At 41.7% G+C, this 23,532-nt stretch overlaps 1 protein-coding gene across 1 annotated transcript in view; it reads right to left on the bottom strand.

Annotated features, from left to right (window-relative positions):
* The window catches only part of znf469 (zinc finger protein 469), a 67,645-nt gene extending 44,185 nt beyond the window's left edge, over nucleotides 1-23,460 (bottom strand). Inside the window, exons 1-2 of the mRNA XM_086074544.1 lie at nucleotides 23,377-23,460; nucleotides 83-267 (exon numbers count right to left, since the gene is read on the bottom strand). The gene's annotated coding sequence lies outside the window, so the exon portion shown is untranslated. The remainder of the gene's footprint in view (nucleotides 1-82; nucleotides 268-23,376) is intronic.
* Between the last annotated feature and the right edge of the window lie 72 nt (nucleotides 23,461-23,532).

Genomic DNA, 23,532 nt, shown 5'->3' with positions numbered 1-23,532 from the left:
ACACTCCAACCCCCACCACAACAATCAACACAGACAGACAGTATGGGAGAGCGGTGCGAGCAGGAGCGGTCGGAACGCTTACCTCAAGAGTTGTGATGTGAAGTGCGTATGAGGAAAAGCCTCATGGCTGGCGGAGCCTCTGCCTCGTATCTGGCTCAGCTGTGGAGACGGGCGCTGAGACGTGCAGGCAGCGCTGAGCACAGTGTCACTCGGCAGAAAGCAGAGGAGCCGCGCGGATCCCAGGCCCGTCCACTAACACTCTGCCTTCTGAGGATGAAAAGAGAAGACTTCATTACCAGCTGGAGACCACGCCTCCACCCCTCCGCTCTCCCTCCCATTCTCCCTCCCTGCAACCTCCCCGCTTCCCTTCTCAACTCGCAGCCAGTAGCAAGCGGCCTGTCCCGGGCCAAGGGGGGGAACAGACTGCCAAAGAAAACCTCTCAGCCTGACACCAGCCAGTACTGTGCCGTGCACACAGAGAGGGGACAGAAAGATGAGGAGGGAGATGGAAAGACAGAAAGATGGCATCCTACAAGAATCCACAAACTGCTATTTGTTTTCAAAGTTTACATGAGAGAACTGCGTCAGAAGTGTCACGGCCTCATAGCTCGAAAATGAAGAGCTCGAAAATAAGCATGGATGGCGTGCATGTGTATGCGGTTGGGCTATTAAACGAGCATGAAGAAGAAAAACAGAAGGAGTAGAATTAAATTTGGATCAAGTGAAGATTGCGAGGCAGTGGGGATTCACTTAAGCACGGGTGGGGTGGCCGACAGACACAGACAGACAGGCAGACGGAAAGAAAAGCACAGACACGCTCACTGGGACACATGGAGCAAAATGGTCGATCAGTTTGACAGTCAGAGCCAGCAAAGACGCATTATGGACTTGGGAATGTCAGGACTTCTCCAATTAAGATCACACCAAACGGCAACGACGTCTCTTTCTGTCTGCTAATGTCAATAAACCCGTCTTGCTCTCGCTCAAACTGTTATCATCATGTCATTACATTGAAGATGACATCTAGTTTACTACGTTGAGTGCAAATTCCCTGTTACTCCTAATTCTACCTGCGAAAAATCTAGGAAAATACCAACTAAAAGAACACTCCGCCCATGTGCACAGTTAAACTTGGTGCCCTTGGTGTTTGTCCATCTTCAGATTGAGCAACTGCTCCTCCATCTCATCCCCTCTGCATTTCTTCAAACCCACGAGAACTTTCTCTCCCTGAAAGACACTCCTGCTGTTTACTGTCTATAATTATAAGGGGGTTGGGCAACTGCTTCATCCTGCCCCCAGCTACGCCACACACAGACCATTCTCTACCAAGTCTGAGGGTTTAAACCAGGCCATGGTGCCCAAAAAGGGGAGTTAAAGATGAGAGCACGCTGGCTTCTGAAAGAGTACCAAAAAACACACACACACACACACACACACACACACACAAAAAAAACATATTGATGTGAGTCCGAGAAATGCACAGCAGGCTCTGGACCTCAAACGTCAATTTTTTTGCTCTAAGTAGAGATTGCCCAAAGACTCTGTGGGAGCTCATTTGCAGTTAAGGTCATGCTCCAGTGCACAACAGAGACTGGACAGTCCTTCATCTTACAGACAAATTTGAAAGCAAGACGACCACAGTGAATCGCTCGATCCAATATACTGCCAGTGTCCCTGCTTGAAGTACTTTTTCTGGAGAATTCCGCCTGCATTAAAATAGCATTCAATGATGTTTTTTTTTAGACTGTTCAAATATTGGTAGAAGTAATCATGCTAATAATACACACTTCGTTAAGGTTGCAGTAAGAGTTTAACACAATTCAAAATCCCCAAGAGACGACTTCTAACTTAAAGTAAACATTTTGCAGTAGTGGATGAGGCATGGAAGGATTACAGGTCTTTGGCGTTCTCCCACTCTAACATTAACACCTACACAGACCCTCTCTGTGGCATAATGGTGTCAAATTTACACAGTTCCACAAAGCAGTACTTAAGGTTACGGGCTGCCTTCATTGTAGGTTGTGAAAAGCCCGTTCTGGGGTTGGGGTTTGACACACTTTCATAAATGTGCATGGTATGGATGAGCCAAAAGGGCTGACAAACCAATTGTAGTTCTCTTGCACAACCAAGATCCAAAAAACAGTCATGATGGGAGTCTTCTGTGGGGTTGTGTGAATTTAATCTGGAGATTTAGTCAGGGATCAAACACAAATCCAACATTTTAAATCTATGTTTGTTTACAGTCTGCCATGTAAACACAAATTGCCATTACTGTAACAATAGTAAAGAGTAATGTGGCCATGTAATGAGACAAAATAGAGCAGTAATGAAAGGCTCGGTTACATCTTTAAGCGTCATTTTGGATTCAGGTGGGGACGTAATATCACACTCTGCCACTAGGATCTTGGATAAGCTGTACTGTACACAACACAGTAGGTTTATACAGATGGAGAGGTTTGGCAGCAAACCTTTTACCCAACATCTTGGTGAGACTATTCTGTTTTGGGGATAATGAATCTTTGTGCTTTTGTTTTCAAAGCTAAGATTACTGTAACTCAGTTCTATTGGAGGAGTGGCAGAGTTTCTTTTTAAAGAGCAAGTCATAATTTATTTTAGGCAGTTCATGGTTTAGAGCTGAACACATACTGTACTGTACTACTGCAACATGTATTCAGGGTGACAGCTTTCATTATTTGTATTATTTTCCCGCTACTTAAAAAAATCCATAAAAAGTCAACGGAATTCAGTCCAAACAGAGTGAGTGTAAAATAAAAAATAAATATACCCTCCATGCATTTTCTATAGCATTTGTTCTTGTTTGGGTCATGGCTGAGCTGGAGCCGATCCCAGTTGACTTTGGATGAGAGGAAGGGGGGTACACCGAGGAATGGCTGCCAGGCAATCAATAAAATATAATAATAGTCAATAAACAAACAAGCTGTCACGCTGACATGCGCACTTTTGGACAATTCAGCATAACTTAACTTGCATGTTATTTTGAACGCAGGAGGAAGCCTGCGCACCCGCAGAAAACCTACACAAGCGTGGGGAAAATATGCAAACTCAACACAGTAAAAGTCTGAACTTGAACCCCAGACCTTGGAACTGTGAAGTAGATGTGCTAACAACTTGCCTACGACGCTATACTTAATCTTGGCTGGGTCTTCATTGTAAAGGAGAAATGGTTCACGACTGACCTACCTAGCTAAAGTTTAAAAATAGATTTTGATGCAGTCTTGGTCGATATTACACAAAGCTTGTTTCATCTATGGGGCAAAAACATGCAAACACAACGAGTGAAGATTCAAACCCGTAACCTCTCGGCTGCGAGGAAAACATGCTGACCACTCTTCCACCGTGTTGTCCTGATTAAGCAAGCAGAGTTGAATTAGAATTGTATGGATAGGTTAAACATTTTGCTGTTTAAATATATTTAATTCTCTTGTTTTTCGGTTTGTATAAGTTTCACAGTGAACTGGGAGTCAAAAATAATTTGAAGCAGAAAGTTTTACCTCTTATTATTGTTTTTTAATTTTTTTTTTACTCAAAGTAGTGTTATACAATAGGTTCCTATTTCGTGACAAAAGCAATACTTTAAACTAGTGGTTCTCTACCTGGGTTCGATCAAACCCCAGGGGTTTGGTCAGTCAGTTTCGGGGGTTTGGCGGAGATACAGCCCGCTTGGCCATTATTGGCTGCAGGTGATCACGCCACATTGCTTGGCCTATCTGTGCTGCAGATAATTTGATGCCCTGAGGAGTCGACTTTGGACTGCTGTGATGGTACATTGTGTGACTTTTTGTGACTTTAAAGCCATAAAAAGATAATATTGGTTCTCAAACCTAAACCAAACGCCATGGACTCAAAACTCTTGCTGTATTTAGTTTAATTTAGCATCCTGAATATGATTCTTGCATGAATTTTACTGTGTTCATTTTGAAGAGTGGTTTGACCAATATGTGCAATATGAATTCACACGTATAACGGATAGTACGGTGTTCCGCAGGGTTCAATTCTGGGGCCTCTGTTGTTTTCATTGTATCTGTTGCCCCTGGGCTACGTCTTAAGAAAATAGCTGCGGTTGTTTTAAAGTGCTCTATAAATATTGAGTTGAGTTGAGTGATGGGTGTCGGCGACCTAACTGCATGATTTGCAATGCCAAGTTGAGCAATTTTAGTCCAGTACAAGTAGCTATCTAGCAAAACTAAAGGAACCCTTCCTTAAGATGCATGGAGATGGGGAATACAAGAACATGACACTTTCTGAATTCAAGGTGAAGATAGTCAGTTGATGAAAAGTTACTCTCCTTGTTCATTTTGTTCACAGTAAACCCTATACCTATGTCTTGAATTTGAAAAATAAATAAATAATCATCATATTTTATTTTTCAATAAAGAAGGGTTTGATGAATGCACATAGGGAACTGGTAATAATTGTGTTCAAAATGTGTGGGAAGAGTAAAAAACCTACATTTAAAAACATTTTTACTTTTCATATGGTCAAATTTTCAACTATTGCAGGTGGAGCGTATCCTCCACAATAAATGGGGGTTCACTAATGTTGTTCTTCTTGGGGAGAAGGGGTGAGGGGGGGGTGAACTGTATTATGGAAACAGGATCACCTGCTTTGGCTCTGTGCCATGACAGTTGGCGCACTTACAGTTATTCATGTGTGGTGACCTGAGCCGACTCTTTAACGAGACCTCACAGTGCATCTTTGTCTTTCAAGAAGAGATCAAGACAAATGCCTGGTTCGTATGCAGCAACTAGAACAGCCTGACATGCGTGTGCAGTCTCCTGTTTTTCCTGAAAGCTCATCTTCAAATCATACCCGCGAGTTGAGACTGCTGTGTGAGAAGCACAGATGGATCAGGGGTCATTTCAGGTCAATTTGCTGACACACCCAAAGCACCAATGAAATGAAAGGCTTCCCGTTTACTGCAAACACCAAAGCGTCTTTATCTTCCAATTAGGACTAGTGAGAGCAACTACTGTACATACAGTAAAGTGACAGCGCACTACTACTCATTGGCTGCTAAACCTGAATGATCTCAAATATATTAAATGTTTTTATGTGATTAGGAACAGCTGTTGTTTTTGCATTGAACTGCTAAGCCAATCATATTAATCCCTTTACAGTTTGTCCAGTAGTTGCCTGCTCTCGAGTTCTAGGAATTTCACACTCAAATTGACCAGTGATGGGCCAATCACACCGTGGTGTGTCTTTCTGAGCCCAGCAGCCACGAACATATGCTTGCCTCCTTGGGCAAACATGGGGCACCCCAGCCACTGTAGACTTCGCAGCCTGGCGATGTGTACTCGCCCATCCATGTGGACCAGGAGTGAGGATGTTCCCAGGAAGACCCAGTCTGGCGGTTTTAGGTTGAGGAGGGAGTGAGGATTCAAGGTTTTGGCGGAAGAAAAACAAAAGGTTCATATCAAGTGTTTTGTGTTATTTGGAGAGTTTGTCACAAAAATTCAGAATGTGAGGTATTCCTGTCTCCGTCACTGCAATCGTGCACTAGTCAATCTAAAAATGATAGCTGTCAAAAATGTCAAACATATTACAAACAAGGTGGGATTAAGGTTCGGTAAATGAAACACTGATGCACACTGATGAATTGGGGTGCAATCTAAACTAACATGGTACTAATTAATGGGGAAAAAAAGAGAAAAAAAATTACATTCAGTGTTCAAAGTTCCAGTGTTATTTATACACTGGACTCCAAACATTAAAAAAAAAAAAATCACGTTTATGCAAGCCGAGAAAAACTGAAAGATCAATTTAGTTAATCCTCAAATAGAATTATAAATACTTTTCTTGATTTGCACATTTTATGATCAGGCATTTGAAGGAAATAACCACCTGTTGTGAAAATCAAATTGTCCGACTGAATGAAATGAATTTGTTCAGTGACAGCATCCTTCTGAGCGAAACCTTACACACTTGCATGCGGTTGCACGATTCAACTTTGACACTAGAATGGCACTCATTAGAGTGCAGACCTCCGTCAAGGCTGACCTAATCTCTCCTAAACATGTCAGTGAAAATGTCTGCCTGACTCAGTTAATTGAATATCCCCCTGGGGACATATAAAGTTTTCGGAATTCTTTGTAGATGTTGGCCAGGCAACACAGTTCCACTTCAGGCCTGTAGGTGGGGCCAATGCAAAAAACAGGCACGCCACACAGTCCACTCCTGTACGGTCAATGAAATGCAGAGGTATTGAAATAATTTTGTTACTTTGAATTATTAATGACATTTTGTTTTTTGGGCAAATTATGATGTCTCCTTGGCTGGTTGTTGCCATGGATGCAATTGAACTTGATAAGACATATCAATTCAAATGACATGACTGATAAATTTGTAGTGATGTTAAAAAAAATGACGCCGATTGTCTTAGTAGATTTCAATTGTATTTTTTTTTTTTGTAACACTGATAAAGAAATAATAAAAGGAAAATACCATTCCTCTCCACATTCCATCTTCTTTTGTAATAATCCTGTTTTACCAGTGTTAAGGAAGAAATAGCTACGCACGGATAGAGCGTCCATTGAACTGCAGTGGAACCACAGCAAAGCAAACACAGCCATCATCTGCACAAATAGGCCTTTCAAGCCTGCTGACCCCCCACCCCTTTTGTCCCATCAACACCTCCCTCTTCAGCAAGACCAAAGCCACCAAATCCAACCTTCCTTCTGCCCCTTCCAAATACACAGAGGTGAATGGTGTCTACTGTACCATCTACCTCCCTCTCTGTGGGGTAGCAACAGTTTGACAGGCCTGTATTTATGGTGAGCTGGATTCATGTTGGAATGAATCATGAAAAGCGCCAGAATGATCTCGCTGTATGTTTTATATTGAGCAACTGTGCCAGTCTGCGTGTGTGGCCGTTGTGTATGCAGAGTGATGTTTGTTCGAATAGGCGAGCATCCGCATTAGTGACGAGAATTATGATAATCCCTTTAAAGGGTGACAAAATGTGTCTGCTAGAGAGTCCCAAGGGTACGACGTGTACAACATCCACAGGCATTATTCAAGAAGATTAAGAAGTACATTCTTAAATGTGTAATGTTAGTGCACTCACAGTTTTTTTGGTTACAAAAACAGGGTTTTAAATCACTTGGTTTCTTACAAAGGCCGTTTCTCAGTATGCATTCTTGTCCGTACTTACGTTGTTGTGATCTCTTGAAACGTCATCAGTCGCGGCCCAAGTACTGTTCCAAGTGCAAGTACGCAAAAAGCCATAAGCGTCGAGAAAGAACGGACGGAATACCCGGATGTTATGTTTCCTGGTTCTGACGCATTGCCGTAAGTGTGTACCACGTGACTAGATGTTATATAATTATGAGTAATATATTGAATAAGTATCATTTTAAATTATACATGGGATTTATCCAATTTAGGATTATATTGTAAAAAAAAGTTAATATTTAATATATATTAATATATTTATCTATAATATTGTAAATTGCAGTTGTAAACTAAGTTGTGAAAAAAAAGGACGTTGTACTTTACACGTTAAATATTTATTATTATTTACACTCATAAAAGGGGAGGAATACTGTACTTACAAACGTGACGCTGGTGTGGGGCAGCAATGCACATGCCGTGCCTAATCTGCCGGAAAAGAAAAGAAGAAGAAAGAAGAAGAACAAACGTGATGCTCCTCCGCTGCCATTCGTTCCTTGAAGTACAAAATGCATCTTGGGATATTTTCTCAGCCAAGCCTTCACCAATCAACAACCAATGGATCCTTGTGTTTAAGATAGCAAAAAGAATGACATCCGGGAAATCCGCGTGGTCTTGGCTTATGCATACTTCTGATACGCCAGTGGGATATACGTGCTTGGGAAGTACGTTCTTTAGACCGGGCTTACCAAGACCCGACTCGTCTGTGTTCTTGATATTGAGTCTACAAAGTCTACTTTGGCGAGCCAATCTACAGTATTCACATCTGGTACTCACAAAGAAATATAATAATCCATATTTTCTCAGTCATCCATTTTCTATAACCTCACTAGGATCGCGGGTGCGTTGCCTGGAACCTATCCAAGCTATTTTGGGCGAGAGGCGGGATACACCTTGGACTGGTGGTCAGCCAATAGGCACTTATAGATGACAAGCTGTCACACTTATTTACACCAACGGATAATTTTGTCTTTATTGAACTTCACATTCATGGACTGTAGGTGTAAACTGTTATTAATTATAACTTTATTATATTTATTTATTTAATTATTTATATAACTGTTTATTTATTATTTAATATATTTTATTATTATATTTATTATCATTATTTAATATTATAAATGCTATTATTATTATTACACAGGAAAGCTGAAGCCTTGGATTCAAACTCTTAATCTCAGAACTGTCAGGCAGATGTGCTAACCACAAGCTAAGGTGCAACATAAAGCTGCATTGCAGAGTTTAAAATTTTAATGTTAAAGATTTTTCTACATCATGCGTGCTCCACCAATGCCCAAATGAGTACAAAGAGCCATGACTTTTTAACTGTGACTGTGTCTATCAGTTTGTATCTTCCATTAAGTGTGAAGTGCTTGAACACAGTTTCTTGGCGGTGGGGAGGGTTGGAATGGTGGAGTGCGACGTCTTGCTCGTCCCCGTGCACATGTAGTGTTGTGTTAGGTTGCGTACGACAAATTGGGATGAAAATTGAAAAAAAACAAACAAGAAGAACACATCCCAAACTCCAATTTAGACTCCAAGAAAACTGAAAAAAATTCAGGCCCACGTGGTAACACACGCGCCATGCACAAGCGTGACACAGAGGCTGCAGTTACACTTTAGGCCAGAGGAGGCAGTCATGAGTAAAAACGTTCCAAACTCCGCAATGCAACTTTGAAGGATCTTTGTGCAGTTTGTCACTTTTTTACTCACGGCTGCCACCTTTAGCCCAAAGCGTAACTGCACCATCTGTGTCAGGCTCGTTTATGGTGCGCGTGCGAGTACGTGCACGATCTTAAGTGCACGCCACATGTGCGCTACTCCGCGGGGACGGGCATGACTTCACCCTCCACCACTTCACTTCTCCCCTCCCCAAAGAAACTGTGGAGTGTGAGGGTCTGCACTATAAAGGGAAGATAAAAGCTGATAGGTGCAGTCAGAGCAAAACAGTCAGGGCTCTTCGTACTCATCTGGGCATTGGTGGAGCATGCATGATGTAGAAAAAGCTTTAATATTACTTTTTTTTAAACCGCACAATGCACCTTTAAGAGTTTAAGAAATAATGATTACCGTGTTGATATTGAGAGAGATTGTCCTCATAAGGACAGTACTCGGGATGGCGGCCAATCCTCTTGTAGCTTTTTTATGATCTAGAAATTAGAAATTAGAAGAATAGAAAATTGCCATTAATTTCATGCATTTTTAAGGAGATTTTCTTTCTTTAAAATGACCTATCTTTTTTTCCAATTGTTATGTATCAAGAGTACTAGTGGTATCGGTATTTGGTATTGGTGACTACTCAAGAGTCGAGTACTCGTACTGGTATCGGTCTGAAAAAAAAAAGTATCAAACATCCCTAATCATCATTGTGGTGGCAGCAGCAAGTCTGTAAGGACTTGGGGATTTCATATCAGAGGTCACGGGTTAGACTACAAACAAAAATGTCCAACAATGGTATCTAGTTTTTGGAGAGTTTCTAGGGTCCAACACACAAGTACACATCAGAGTGTGAGTTTAATTTATTTTTGAAAGATACCAATAAGTGTAAATTTTTTTATGCATGAAATTAAAAAAAATTGGGTCGAGTGAGATGGAGCGCATCCAAGCTGACTTTGGGAAGGAAGTGTGGTTCATGTTGTAATGGTCTCCAGTCAATAAACGGGCACATTCACACTCACATTCACACCTGTATGGACAATTTGGAGTCTTAAATTAACCAATCGTGTTTTCCGAGTGTGGGTGGAAGCTGGCAAACCCAAAGAAAACTTGAGCAAGCCCGGGGAGAACAGTGAGGCTGAAACCAAAATTCAAACCCCAAAACTCAGAGCTGTGAGGCAGATGTGATCACAACTAGGCGACCAGCCTGCCCTTATTAACATTCCATTGGATCTATTTTGATTTTATTTTGCTCTGTAAGTTACAATTTCCATTGCTATTTCAAATATGTCCTTTTACTATGCAGATATGACACAGAGCTAGCATCTCAATTTGAATCTATATGTACAGCGCAGTGTCTCAGCGAGTGCACGGTAACAATAGGAACTGGGGTGAGCCATGGCAGACTTCTCCCTGTCCTTTGCCACATAAACCTTTAATATGAGGCCTCCTCAGCACCAGTCGGCCATTTAAAAAGGACTATACCCTGTAATTGACCTTAAAAATACTTTCCGTGGAGGTCGGCAGCCATGTCATTGGCCCGCGGCCCAAGCAGTGGCCGCTTCTCCCCAGCCTGGAGGAGCCTGGGAAGGCCTCCGAGGGTATATTTAGTGGCCCTGAGTGGAGCAAAAGTTGCAGATAATGCCAGTCTGTGTATAAAACCGCCCTGCCGCCCACGAGTTGGCCTCTAACAGGCACATTTCCCTCTCCCACGGGGATGTATTCCTTGTGGTCAGAGGTCATCCAGATGCAAGCCAGGTAAATATACAACCACGGGAGATACTGACCACTGTCAATCTCCTTTGTGAAGGTGAGGCATGCCACAGTGCAGCATCATAAATCAGGTGTTGGCAAAAGTATACGTGACAACTAGGAGTGTCCCCTATAGTCATTGCACAAAGTTTGGATAATGTGGTAAACGTCTGTCTGCTGGTGTGCACATTGCATTACAGTGATGTATTGCATTAACATGGTGTCCATGTGCCACCCAGTAGAATTAGAGGAGGGGAAAAAAGTCATAATTTACCTCACACTATGTCTAATGTCAAATACAGAAACATAGTCAATGCATACATCAGGCTTTGGCTTGAATTCAAGCCGGGTACACACATCTGGAAAAAACAGGCTGATGTTGAGTATTTCTTAGATCAAAGTCAGCAAAGGTGTAATTATCAAATATCTCTAATGAAATCATTCTGAGTGATTATCCTCTGGTAAATGGTGTGTTAGGAATGATTTTTCCGACCTAATCTGCCCAGTCAGGCTGGTAAAACTGTCCAGTGACATCACAAAAACATATGTGTGTATGTGTGCTTAACACCGGTTTACCCGAGCCACAGACTTCATCAGTGTGCAACTGAATTATAGTCAATTTAGGGCAATCACACATCCCGATTATGAGTCTCGCCAACCACACTGTTTGGTCCCACTTATACGCTATACGCAGGTTCCATTCGGGTGTCCCATTTTTTTCAGTAAGCCAATTGTGTATGCCGATATAGTTGTCATAGAGATTCATACAATAAAATTCATTTGACGGTTCAATTATTTTCTATCTCCTTTCACATCCATGTTTGCGTTCTCATCCACAACTAATCGCGAGCAGGTGTGTTGCAACTACTACTTCCTGCTTCCGTGTCTAAAAATCATGGGAAATGAAGCTCTACTAGCCTAATGCTGCGGTCGCTGGTCAGACCAATATATAAGAACAGGTCCATTTTTAACCTTAACGTTCCACTCCACATCATTTGAGCATTTCAAACTAGACACCACCTCAACAGGTCCTTGCTGCGATGTTATCAAACCCAAACACACTTATCCTCTCTTCAAGATGCCTTTTAGGAATTTCACAGCACTTTTTAAGAGTAATGTTCAGATCAGACCAGTTCAAATTACCTGCAAGTACAGAAGATTGCAGAGGCTCGGAGCTGTATGTGTTTGGTAGTCATCACCGTGACTGAAGTATTGCAGCTACTGAAGCTACTCACGTTTATAACATTTCTGCTGTTTTTTGTTAAAAGGTTTCCAAAGGGCATCTGTAAAGAAAATTTATGATTTCTTTCATCAAAGGAAAATTATAAATTCCTGTGTCTTATGGATTTAGTGGTAAAAGTATAGTTTGACCAAATCTTACCTGCATGTGTGCGTACTGTTACACATCTGATCAGAATCTTTTCACAGTGATAAAAAAAAAAGAGAGCTCAATAACAGAGTGGGCCCCTTTCCTGAGAGGCAGAACGGGGAACACTCAAAGCAGCAAGATATGCCTGACTTGGTGCCACTGACATTATGCAACGGTCATATGTCTTGTCTCAGGGGCTCCCAGAAGCTGTTTTCATGTCTAACTGGCTCAGTTATGGGTTGGTGAACTTTCTGTCTGCACAGCGATAACTACGGGCTGACATGATGGTTTGAACCCAAACTTGCTAGAATGTTGTTTTCTTTATCGCTGGTGTCTTTGGACAAAAACTAAATGCATGTATTATATCATTTATTTATATATGTATAGCATCATATGACAAACAATTCACCTGACCGGAAAGAGGTGCTCTATCTCATTTTGCAGCATGTGGAAGTTGGTTACACTTGCACATAACCCCTTTAAATGAATTGCTTTTTTTGTTTTGTTTTGCAGAAGCATGCCATTCAAACATTTAAGGTCCTATTTTTGTAGTCAGGTGCCCTGTGCACTCAGCATAGTAAGTTTAGTCTACCGTGTTTGTGAATGCATTGCACCTCGCTGGGCGTTCCAGAGGACGCCGGCTGTCACGCACCAGGGGCATCATGCCATCTAGATTTTAGACTCGCAAAAAGGAGGTCTAAGTTGTGGTGCAGATGGTGTAACGTGATTTTGGTAGATTTGATCAAGGGGCAGGCAGACAGATTTGGTGCTTAGCAGATGAGTTTGGTATTTAATTGATAAATATGACAACTGCGTGGGAAATCTCTCATCTGAATCATTGTACAATGTAATTAATTGAATACATTATTGCTATTATCATCTAAAAAATATTTTGATAGCACGCCCCTGTACACGTTCAGGGGTGCAAGGCGTTTTCCAATTGGCCCTGTTACATGCGTGGCCGACTACATCCTCCTCAAGGGAAGCTCTTGCAGTTCCTTTGCGCCCACAAATCTCATCTCTCGGCACCCAGCGAGTCAATTTCTTCTTCCGCAATGTCAAGCACTAAACGCACTTCTACCACCCTCATTTGAATGGCAATAAGGGGAGCCACTTCAATTGGCCAGGAGTCGACTGTGTTCCATGCCCCAAGGGCACAACATATTGCATTTTTGCGCGAGTCAAGCAAAATACCAAAAGAAAGACAACTCCACCCAGTTGTATTTGATTTGCGCTGGGCATGAAAATAGGGCACTTATTCTTAATGTTAATGTAAAGTTAAAGTTAACGTACCACTGATTGTCACACCCACCTAAGTGGGGCAAAATTTGTTCTCCGCATTTGACCCATCTCCTGAGGGAGTGGTGAGCAGCAGGAAACCATTTATGTATGCATATTTGTCCTTGCCCTTATACACACATATTATGGAGTAAAACTATAGTGGGGTTTCCATCCAATTGTTTCAATTGTTTTAAGCGAATTTACTGACAATGTGCAAGACGGACATATGACTTATGCCCGTTTCCATCTGATCTTCTTTTGCAAATATTGAGCTTTAGGTGGCGGTATACATCATAGAAATGTGATCCACCAGTAATTTAAAAAAAGAAGAAGAATGGGAAGCGATTGCGTCGTGCGATGACGTCGTATCAGTTTGCTTTTGTAATTCTTGATAAACCGTAGCGTTTCTTTGCTGTTTTCCATCTGAAATATCATTAATATTCACCTCTTTACTTAACTCTAAAAGTATTTCTGTTTCATCGTCCCCCCCAAACATTCAAACAGACGTAATAGCCGATCAAAACGTGCGACGTGTATCCAGTCTTGTCAGCGTTTATTTGCAAAACCTGTTTCCATAGCCAAAATTCGGCATTTTCCTTTTTTCCATACGCTTCAAAATCCACCCCCTCCAAGTGTAAAAACCTTTCTTGCAAAATTTTGGGTCCTTTTTCAAATTTCTAGCGTTTCCATTCAGTTTTAGTTTCGCATTTCTTGAAGACTCGAATAAAAATGGGTGGATGGAAACCCATATGTCAACATTTGAAAACAGAGGCCTACAAACATGCATTGATGCATGTGAAAATACTGATTTACATATCTGGTCAACAGCTGTGTGTTTTAACTATGGCACTGTAAAAAAAAGTTCAATATTATGTAACTTACACCTGTTTTCTACTGGGTAGTGTTGATGTCATCTACCGTTAAACTTTGTTTACCCTGTCTTGTGTCTCTTCTTCGTCTGTTAGTCTTAAGCAAAATAGGTCCAACAGATTGGAATATCCTTTTGATATTACGGTGCAGCGCATATCTGATTGTCATCAAATGTCTTTCTGTGTGAGTGTTTTCATTAATATGGATGCACAAAACCTCAATTGAAAGAAACATCTTGGTTCCTATCTCAGGTTACTGCTCAAGTATAAACTAAGGGTCTATCAATAACAAATGTGTACTGTTTGATGTAATGTAAGAAGAAAGGTGCAAGAAATGTCAACCAAATTCGGCGTGATGTGTTCACAGTGGTAACAGTGACAAACCTAATGACCACTCCTTGCCCATCTGGGATGCTGGTGACGCACTGCCTTCTCTCTCAGGATACTGAGTTCAAACCAATAATTTCATTCAGATGAAAATGAATGTTTCCAGATTAATACAAGCCATATTCCTTTGGAACTGTGTTCTTCTCTTTTTTTCTTCTTTGTCTTGCATTTTTTTCATGCCCAAAACATGTGGCTGAAAATGAAAGGAAGATGTAGAAAAGGAGAGGAAAAGTACAGGACGAAAGATGCACACTTTTTATGCTTTGTTAGACGACACGTGCTTTTTAAGGAGGCCATGATAAGATAAATCTCTGGGAAAGCAATGACGCTACTTGTAATATTATTTAACCCCCCCAAAACACCCCCAAAAATGCAAGCATTTGTGCAGATTTGGCTCAAACATACTCAACAAAACGTTTCTTTTTCAGTCACCGTACAATGTGTTTATAATTTAAGATGCATCTCATTGGAAAGCGAATGATCCAGTTGCGATTAGTGGGACTTGGCAACAAATACAGAAGATGGGATTGAGAGTCACAGCTGTCCCTGCCGTGCAGCCGTGGGCCGAGCATTTGACCGGCTGCAGTTCATCCAGCTGAGGCAAAGCGCTGCGGTGTACACAGAAGTACACAAGCGGTCATGCAATGAGGCTGATGCAGCCGCCAGAGCCGTCAGCCCCACAACGCTCACTGGAACATGGCATTTAGATTGTACCAGTAGTATGAGCTCTGTGGTTAAATGTTCACATTGTCTTTCTTTGTGTGATGCAGATGAGACACGGCAGCAGCTTTTTGGCCGGAGTCATGTGAGGGAAACATGCTAAATGACGGATTGATGATGGATGTACAGCACAGCAGACAACTGCAATCATTTTATGCTTTCCGGTTTTCAAGTAACCATAGAATGTCCCAATGTTCCTGCCACATAAGCCAGAGCCGTGGCTCCACGCTTTTCTCAAGTTATTTCTGCTGATCAGTGCAGTAAGAATAATTTAACATTACATTAGTTTCAATCCCATTCTGATGTTTTGCCTGGAAAACATTCACCCCCCATCCATCTGCCACACTGCGTGACTGTGATGCATGTGATGTAATGACTGGGCTTTCTCAACAGCCATGATCTGGTCACCCGCAGCGCCTGAATGTACTCGAACATATGAAGCGCAGCTTTGAAAGAGAACTTCAAATTAGTCATGACTCATTCATGACTGCTATGTTATTATATGATTTCTCTACCAGCGATGATTTCAATTGATATATAGTTCCAGTAAAATCATCCCAAAATATCTGTATACCTATCAGAGACAAATGTCGCACAATAATCACACATTTTTCTATATAACCCCAGTTGAAGAATAGCCATCAGCATGTCGTCAACCGCTGTGCGCACTTCCTTCCCCCATCCACGAGTGACAATTAGTCAACTCTAGATGTCGTTGACAAGGTACAACATTTTTACATTTTAATGATTAGTTTGATCTGTGTAGGCTTTCAAAACAATGAAGTAATTCTACTCCTGCAATTCAAATTTGAATTGCACTTCTGCTTCCTATTTGCCACCTCAATTCAAATTCAACAATTGAATTGGAAATTAGGGGTCATTCTCAATTCAATTCGGAATTTTGCCCAGTCTTGACTTCTATGAAGTAATTTGATGGCAAGGCAAATGCCCCACTCATCAAATGGGACACATACCAGCAATGGAGAGCAAACAAATTGACATTCCACACGTGTACCCACGGGCATCCGTTTGTCCCATTTGTCTCCTCGAGATCAAGTTTGACCCGAGTGACCTTAAGCAGTGTGTATTTGTTTGTGTCCCTGTTGGTTATTTTCACATCGACTGTTCCTAATGTAGTGGAGAGCCAAAAGACCACACTCGAAGAACAGGACTCGTTGCCTAGCAGCAGTACTTTTCAACATCATTTATTGCCAATAGTTGTGCGCAGTAATTCACAGAGCTCCAGTGAAATAGCAGTGATTATGTAACATTTGCACCAAGTCCTCAGATGCTGACACTTTGGTAATTCCATTCTTCTATGTCACAATTCCCTACCGTCGAAATGGTCTACACTTCAACCTCACACTTGTCATAAATCAAGCAGTCTTTATGAATCTGAGGCGTATAATTTTAGCTCAATTAATTTTTACATGGATTGAATGTGTGGTGTGGGCCCGATGAGGTAGAGACCCAATGGATGTTTTGCCTGGCGGAATGCAGCCTCGCTGAGCTGCCTGAGATTTATGTGACAGCTGTGGGGTGATGCATGTGGCTAACAGATGGTGGCATCCTGCTCGTCTATTCTCTCTTGGCTCATCACTTCTTAGTCAAACACCGCACCCACTCTCGATCCGCTGCACCGTTTTCTCCAAAACTCGACTTCAACCACTTGCTGCTGGTCGTCAATATACATATGGGGCTGCATTTGCTGACTCAGTTATCAACTCCAGACTTATCTCCAGTATACCCCCACTGCTATCTAAATTAAAAGCACTGAGCAAACATTGTGGTATGCACTGTCGCACACATGCCGAGATCCACATTTATTCGAACAATGAGCAATAGATTGCAGACTGTTATTCTTTTTCCACGGTGAACCTAAATTGATACTTCACCCAAAATCCACAGTATGCGAAAAGCATAACTCACCTCCTGCAGACTCCAAAGCAGGCTGCGGTCGCAATTTTGCAATGGAAATAAAGTGGCAAAGCGTTCATTGAAACGTGCCAAAATGCCTCCACAGTCAAAGTGAATATTCTTTTGTATAACTCTGGATGATGAGGAAGTCCCAGACAATTTCAATTCTCATCAAAAGCCTAAATGCATGTTCAGCCCGTTCTCGGCATGCTTCATCAAATTGCATTGTGCAAAGATGCCACTGGCAGTGCTTTAAAGGGGAAGTCAAATCAATTTTTTTAACAATAATATGTTTTATGCAGCCCCACTAGTCTAAATGTGGCATTCTGGTTGATATCGCAAAAGTGGAATATGAGTTAAGCAACAAAATCCAGCCGCTTTCATCCATCTCAGGGAGCGGCCATTTGCTGTCGACTGAAGATGACATCAATGTTAGTCAGGTCTCAGGTAACAACCAATCACAGCGCAGCTTCAGAAAAAACAGGTGAGCTCTGGTTGATCAGGCCTGAGCCCTGAGCAACATTGATGTCATCTTCAGTAGACAACAAGTGGCAAAATGGCCACCTCCTGAGATGGACAAAAACCAAAAATTTTATATTAATTAGAATGTCACGTTTAGCTAGTGAGGTCACATATAACATATTATTGTCAAGAAATGTTTAAGGTTGACTTTCACTTTAAATGTGTATTATTACAAAGTAGCAATTGTGTTTTGGTTTCTGTTGACGCCATCTATCAGCTCATTTGCCTCACGTTGATCAACAGCAGGTTGCAGGATGAAGAAAAGGAAACCTTTTGGACTTTTCCAACTTCCCTCTTAACTTCCTCTAACCCTCATTCTGTTGCCAGAGCCCAAAGGTCTGTCTAGTGTGTAAAATAGAGGAAATTAAAACAAATACCATTGTGGATTCAAGCCTGTCAATTGGAATGGCATATTGTCATGGCAAATGTGCTAGCCTTGAGCCATGTACGACTTGTCTGCCAATCAAAAAAAGACATCAAAATTATGCACTGGCTGAAATGGCCATGTGGCACATACAGTCATTTACACAGCCGTAAAATGGTAACCCGTGGGAGCTCACCAGCGAACACTCACACATCTAATAAAAAGCAGCCACAGCTGAAAGTCATCACCCCCCGCCCCAACTTGCTTTCTCCCACCAAGCTTGTGTGCAAATGCAGATAAACACACAAATACAATCAGACACGGAACCACCTTGGACTGATGTGTCTGTTCCACTTTGCTCATCTCGTCTCACTCTCAGAGTCTGGGAATGTGCCGCTCTGTGGTTTTAGCGACACACTGGGCACACTGCCACAGGGAGTCACCTCTAGGTGTTGTGAGGGAAGTCTGCGTGTGCGTGTGCGCGCGACTTGTGAGTTCATCTAGTCCACGCGACCGCAAAGCAACGACCACTTCTCGTGTCAAAGACTTTCCTGCACGCACTGATACACAGACACACAGACGGAGCTTTGCGAACGCAAATCCAAACATGTAAACACCCACACATTTACACATGCACACGGGAGGAAAACTGCCGTCCCATTAGTCACGGGGGAGGCTAACGTTTGATCTCACTCACCATTTCATTGAAAATTAGTTGAAATGTGTACTTGTATTATTAATGGCTGTCTTTTTAATCTGTCTGGTAATGTATTAGTTAAAAAGGTCCCTGAGCATAAAAAGGCAACAGAGATTGCAGTTATCTCCTGCAGCATTGTGTTTTGGGGTTGAACTCTCAACGCCGACCATTCCTCCCACATTCCAGAGTCATGCATGTTGGCTTCATTGAAGACTTCAAATTGTGAAAAGAAGTGAATGATTGTTTGTGTAGATCTGCCATTGTGATCGGCAGTCAAGGATGTGCCCCGCCTCTCGCTCAAAATCAGCTGGGATAGACTCGAGCTCACCCGCGATCTCAACGATGAAAAGCTCTATTGAAATTGGATGGATGGACTGTTAACTTCCATTGACTAAATAACATAGCAAAATAGCAGGCACAACATATTTTCACCAGATTTGCCTTTTTGCATTATCTTCCAATAATCAACATAAAACTTAACTTAAGTAACTGGCCACCCTGTCAACAATTTCAAACATGATTTTTGTGATAATATATTAGTTTTAGTTAAGTTCTCGATTGTATTCCCAGGAAAAGACTGTCTCCACTTTGGTGTCTGGTTACGCTGGACCGATCCCAGTCTGGCATGCTGCCCTCCGTCCCAGCTGGGAAGACTTCATGATTTCAAAATGACAGCATCGAAAATCAGGAGAGGTGGCGGATAGGCTGCAGCGCAGCCCGTAGACCACACCAAACTGCGTTCACATTGTATATTTGAACAATCAACAATAATAAACACTACAAAGCTTCGGGCAGGAATTCTGCTTCATTAACTCAGTTATCGTTCTTACACCAGAGTTCAAAGTCTTGATAATTGTTAGGAACAAACTATCTCAACGCGCCCTCCACCCCTGCTTCTCTCCTCGTGTGCCTGAGAAAATTCTACAGGCTGTTGCTTAAAATCTCAAGTGTCTAAATACACAGCCCTGTCATAACACTGTTCTATATTTTCATTTAAGTCTTAATTACACATACACATTACTAGTATAGCTTAAATGTGTATATATTCTCCTGACAGCGAGCACCGTGTTCACCTGGACATTAGGCACTTAATTAGTTGACTTATAGCAGCTGTAATGATTGTATATAACGATTAACTAAGGATCAAACTTGGCGTATTGTGGAAATTTTCACCTGTAAACTACAGGGGGGGAAAAAAACTGTTTTGCAAAAAAACAAGAAGGGGTAAAATGTACACATAACACAAACAATAGTCAAAAGCAAAAAACACACACAGCTTTGTAGAATAATAATAACATAGAGAAGAATAATGTCAAAAAGTGATTAAAGGTTGATCAAATCTGCTGTTTACAGAAAATTTGGCAACACTCCAGCTGTGTTATTGGGCTATGAGCTCAACTGCAAACTGTTTTCAACTTGCACTGTTTGCGGTCCACTAAACTTGACAATCTGATAGGAAAGTGGGGCGGAAGCGCAATCTGAGCGTGAGATGCCAAAAGTCAACCTGCAAACTGCCACCAAGCATCAGCAAACTTCCTTCAGCTGCTTTGACAAAAGTGGTTCTCTGCTGGTCTTGCAAGTTGTTACGTTTGCACACCCATAAACAGTGTGTAAAACAAAAACAATATTTCATTGCTTATACTTCCTTATATTCTGCATGGACTACATGCACTACTTTGAGTTGAATTGTTCATATGGGACTCACAGTTGGACACAGGAACTGAACAGCGGTCTCCCATGGCAAAGTCTGCTGTTTATCTAACCTCTGCACCCCTGACGTCGTCTTCACTGAGACTTCCTCACTACAGTCAGTGCAACATTTGCAAACGTTCGCTTTGTGCTGATCCAAAATTAAATTGGGAACATCAACATTTTCCGGACTCTGACTTTCAGCAAATGTTCTAATTAGAATGTTGTAGTGAACTCTAAATATTGCGGGTGAATATCCATACAGTATATATGAATTAAAGGAATTTCAAATGAGTGTTGGAATGAAAGTAGTTTAAAAAAAACTTTATATTATTCCACCTCTCATTTCAGCATCCACACAAAAGGTTGCTTCAACAGAAGAGGTCGTAAATGACAAATAAAACTGGACGACAGCGTCCAAAAAGGAGGGAGGAGCAGGAAGAGGAGTGTTTAACATGAGGTAAAAAGTTGTCATTCCAGCAGCATTTACTGAGTAGACAGACGTCATCCGCTCCCTCTTACCACTCTTCAACGTATTTTCTGTCACACCCTCGTCTCTCCATCTGCTCAAACCATTTTACCTATAGCCAGACATTTTACTCCCTTGGCTTTCCATGGCAACACTTTCAGACTTTTCCAGCATTTTCAGCAAACAATAATTTCTGTCTAATGTCACCAGCCAATTGTATTGTTGTACAGTAAGGGTCTCAAACCAGTGGTCCAGGGGCCATTTAAGGCCCGTAGGATGATATTTTATGGCCCGGTACTTGACATAAAATTTTTTGTTAGTGCGGTCCCCCACCTTTGTTGTTGTTGTCATTGCTGTTTTTATTTTATTTTATTTTATTTTTTAATCTCTTACGGATTCCCATATTTCTGACTCATGACACCTTTCTGCAAAACATAATTCTTAACTTATTCACTCCCAGCCGTTTTTACTGAAACATGGAACCTACCAACAGAATGATTCAAGTCTTTCTCTCTTTCAACAGGAAAAAAAAATCATCTGTTTCCGTTTTGCAGCAAATAGCATTAGAATATAGCTAAGTTTAATCATTATTTACAAATCTATTTGTGGGTAAATTAGCTTTTTTCATCAAGGCCCTTGTTGATCTTTTTTTGCTCTGCTGACACCTGCTGGTCGTTTGTGTAATAAAAAAAAATTCAACCGTTCTCTGCAGTTGAGAGCCTGCATCAAAGCCTTCTGTATGCTCTAGCATAAAAAAACAAACATAAAAACATGTATAAATACGTCTTTGGGACACTTAAAACATTTAAAATAGAACATATTTATACTTTTTTGTCAGCAAATGAGTTAAGTGATGGCAAGAATAGGGCAAAGATATCCTGTCACCCAATCTCAAGTTGGCAACAAAAACGGGTCATTTCAAGCAAAACAGGCGACAGAATGATTTTTGTTGAGCACAGGTGCTCCCCGACATGAATTCACAGAGGTGTGGTGCTTAAAAAGTCAGATGTCTTTACTTAACAAGACAAGCTGAGGGAGATGAGAAAGAGGACCGGGTCACCAGTCTTGTTCAGTTCACGTTCTGAAAAACTATTACTGCTCTGTACTGTTATTAATAAAGTGGACCAACTGAATTCTTTTGAATACTTGAACTCTTTTTTTGTGTGGAATACTTGATGTGGCCCAGACACTCCCAGACTTTTATCTCCAGATGCCACCACATAAGTAGAGTTTGTGACCCCTGTTGTACAGCGTTTGTCACTTGCATCTTGTTGTACTGCTGACCTCACTGTGGACAGGTCTCATAAATCAATAAATTCACCAAATAAACATTTGAAACGAGATCCTTGCTTGTAACGAGTGTAAAGTTTGAGTGCTGACCGAATTGCTGTCAAATTGAGTAAAATGTTATTCTTCACTTTTCAAGTTAATGGCTGTTGCACCACTCTAAATGTTGAGAAACTATCTGGTCGACTCAGACACAAACACACGGCATCCAGCTGTGTGTGTGTATAATGATACAAATAACAACGTTACACTCACATGGGGAATGCCACCCCTGGCAAAGCTGAGGAATATTTTCCACCTTTTAAAACAAGTGTGGTGGCTAGGCAGGCACATGGAGGCAGACTGGCATGACTGAGCAGGTTTCACCCGACATCAGGTGTGCTGGTCTGTCTGCTCTATACCTTCGCCACACCCTGACAACCCACAACAGCACCCTGCAAGCTCTGAAAGGGCTGTGACCAAAGGTAAATAACCACATGCACATGGAAATCTTCCCCGCAGTGCAATTGGATGGCAGATTTATCTTAACAGAATAGAGGCACCGTTTTATCGCACACCTCCGTCAGGTACGAGTTGATGCATTTTTCCCTTTGAGCAACTGACTCCATCTGTTTACCGCTTCTCATCGCGTTTACGGCATCTGAAGTCTGCTGCAAACATAAATCTGGGACTAAAAGAATCCAACATTTTAACGTGACAGCAAAATGTGCAGGCAGTCCATATTGCGGCCAGATGAGGTCTTGATTCTCCGAGGTCTGCCCCTCATTTGGTGTCCACTGCAGACCACAGCTGAAACAAAACCTTGTTTTCTACAAATATCGCAGACGCTGAATCAAAGCATGAATCACTGAGACTCAACATGCACATGCAGATAAATATTGGTGCACGGTGTCTGCAGTCTCCAACAATGAGTCTTATTCTCCACTTCACAGGGTGATTCACACCCACACCCACGTGTGACATTGAAAAGGTAAACTTTCACATGTGCGCCAAAGTCCGATCACTGACATGAAGATGGTGTACACACATGACTTCACTGGGGGTACGAGGGGCGCGCTGCTTGGACTGCATTAGCTTGTCAATGCAGCATGAGGGACATCATCTTTGCTGGACTTTCAGCAAAAGATTTGTTTGCGTACAAACACACAAATGCACAGTGTCATGCACAAGGAAAGCTGATAAAGTGTGAAGATATTCACCCCTCACCTCAACTCTGTGGGCTGCATGCACACTGACTCCAATTTCCAACATGTGAGGTGCCTGCGAGTCTCTTCTGTCCTTATCTCTGCTTCTCTTTCCCTCACTCACTTCTCAACCTGAAGTCAACGCGTGGCTCCAGTTACTGCACAGAAATGAGGCAGG

Source organism: Leptonotus elevatus, chromosome 4 (assembly GCF_054856555.1).
Source record: "Leptonotus elevatus isolate MCC_2025b chromosome 4, RoL_Lele_1.0, whole genome shotgun sequence".
NCBI lineage: Eukaryota > Metazoa > Chordata > Actinopteri > Syngnathiformes > Syngnathidae > Leptonotus > Leptonotus elevatus.
The sequence above is the reverse complement of the archived record's forward strand: the minus strand, read 5'-3'. Positions and strand labels throughout refer to the sequence as shown.